Genomic DNA, 2,500 nt, shown 5'->3' with positions numbered 1-2,500 from the left:
GAAAGAAGAAGTGATTTTTTTTCCGTTGGTGTCTAGTTGTTATTTGTTTTCCGTTTAGTTACATTTGTTTTGTTTTTTTTTGAGTTTTTAGATACATTTTTTATCTGAATTGACAGAAACGGAAGTGAGTGAAATGTGAACGGTAAAAAGAGAAAAAGTAGAAAAAGAGAACAGTTCTTGATAAAGATGTAACTGAACCATGCATTCCGCCTCGTTATTACGTCATGAACAGCAAGGATTATTTTTGGAGTGGTGACAAAACCAGACGCAGGAGACCCGTCGGGTGCATTACACAACAACAACAAAAAGGAGAACTGAAGTATAAAAACAAAAAAAAACTCAGCAGTGAGTTTATATTTGGATGATGTAAGCGCTCCGGGTAACTATGGCGATGTCAGCGACGTATAAATATGTTTTTTTTTTCTTTTATTTATCTTTTCTCTTTCTGATTTTTTTTTTTTTTTTTTTTACGGTCGATGAGAATGAATCGGACAATTTTCGTGTGGTTGAACACAGTGACCTTGGGGGAGGCACTGCGTTGCAGAAGGGGGGAGGGGGAGGAGGGGTGGGGATAGGGTGAGTAAATGAAATATTATCAAATATTATCAAATAGAATTTACGTACTTTAGGCCTTGATCATTCGGGAGTTTGTTTACATTTGTCTTTATTAATAGAATTATCTTTATTGTTATTATTGTTGTTTGTTTTTGTTGTTATTGTTGCTGTTATAATTAGTAGTGGTATTGGTATTATTATTATTATCTCAGTTGTTGCTGCTGCTGTTGTTGTTATGATTGTTATATCACTTTTATCCTGATTTCATTAGAAGGTTAACGAAGGATAAGAAATGGTAAACTGTAAGTGATAAAGAAATGGATAGTTTCCCCCACGTTGTCGAAATGGCGAGTTGTTGACGCTCCATAGATCATGAAAATGTTTTTTTTTTTTTTTGTTTTTTTTAACTCTGCGTGGGAGGTTACAATATATTTCAGTTTTTTTATGTGTTCCTTTTTTTCTGTTCTTTTCTTTACGGTCTTTTTCTTTTCTTTTCTTTTCTTTACGATGAATTGTTGGTATGTTTTGTCTTCTCTCTCTTTCGGTATTTATATTTCGGTTTTTTATGTATTCCCTTTTTTCTTTTCTTTTCTTTTCTTTCCTTTCTTTACGATGAATTTTTAGTGTTTTTTGTCTTCTCTCTCTCGGTATTTATAATTCAGTTTTTTGTGTTCCTTTTTTTCTTTTCTTTTCTTTCTTTACGATGAATTGCTCGTGTTTTTTTTGTCATCTCTCTCTTTCGGTATTTATCTTTCTCTCTTTCTTTCTTTTTTATTTTCGGAATGTAAACAAAGTAGCAATTGATACGCGAGTGGACTTCTCTCGCCACAGACGCTGATGACTTGGAATTCGATACCTTGGGCTGACCTGCGCGTGGAAAATTGGTGGTTGATGTTTATAGTTCAGTTTATCCGGTCTCTGTCTGTCTCTCTATCTGTCTCTGTCTGTCTGTCTTTTTCTCTCTCTTTCTTTCTTTCTCTGTCTGTCTCTCTCTTTCTCGCTCTGTCTCTTTCTCTTTCTCTGTCTTTTTCTCTCTGTCTCTTTCTCTCTTCTCTGTCTCTCTCTTCTCTCTCTCTCTCTCTCTCTCTCTCTCTCTCTCTCTCTCTCTCTCTCTCTCTCTCTCTCTCTCTCTCTCTCTCTCTCTCTCTCTCTGTCTCTCTCTCTCTCTCTCTCTCTCTCTCTCTCTCTCTCTCTCTCTCTCTCTCTCTCTCTTTCTCTGTCTGTCTGTCTGTCTGTCTGTCTGTCTCTCTCTCTCTCTCTCTCTCTCTCTCTCTCTCTCTCTCTCTCTCTCTCTCTCTCTCTCTCTCTCTCTCTCTCTCTCTCTCTCTCTCTCTCTCTCTCTCTCTCGCTCTGGTCTATCTCCTTTAGTGTCTTTCTCACCATACTTTCCTACCTTTTCTTTCTCTTCCTATTTCCCTCACTCACCCTCCGTCTTCCTTCCTCATAACTCCCCCTCACCCCCACCCCCACCCCCCACGCATTCTTCCCCCATCAACTTTTAGTTTGTATGACCGGGCGTGGTTCTCTTCCTCCCCTGCCCCCCACTACTCCTCACCCTTCCCTACTCTCTCTCTCTCTCTCTCTCCCCCTCTTCCCCACACCCACGCCTCTCCTACCCCCTCCTCATCCCCCACCCCCTCCTCATCCTCCCCCCACCCCCCCCTCCCCTCCTCTCTCTTTCGACCCCTCCTACTTCAACCCTTCGTCGGCTATGCGAGGAATGTGTAAGAGTTAACAGCAAGTCTGTGTATGAGGGGTGGGGGGGGGGAGGGGGAGTGGGGGTAGTCGCTTGGTAGGGGAGGGGAGAGGGTGGGGGGAAAGGGGGGGATTGGAGAGGGGTAGGGAGAGGATGGGGGTAGTCGCTTGCTAGGGGGTGGGGAAAGGGGAGATGGGAGAGGGGAAAGGGGGGAATTGGAGAGGGGTAGGGAGAGGGGAGAGGGTGGGG

At 42.3% G+C, this 2,500-nt stretch overlaps 1 long non-coding RNA gene across 1 annotated transcript in view; it reads left to right on the top strand.

Annotated features, from left to right (window-relative positions):
• The window catches only part of LOC138862831 (uncharacterized), a 52,805-nt gene that overhangs the window by 178 nt on the left and 50,127 nt on the right, over nucleotides 1–2,500 (top strand). The gene's annotated exons all lie outside the window — the stretch shown is intronic.

This window comes from Penaeus vannamei, chromosome 10, assembly GCF_042767895.1.
Source record: "Penaeus vannamei isolate JL-2024 chromosome 10, ASM4276789v1, whole genome shotgun sequence".
NCBI lineage: Eukaryota > Metazoa > Arthropoda > Malacostraca > Decapoda > Penaeidae > Penaeus > Penaeus vannamei.
The sequence above is the reverse complement of the archived record's forward strand: the minus strand, read 5'-3'. Positions and strand labels throughout refer to the sequence as shown.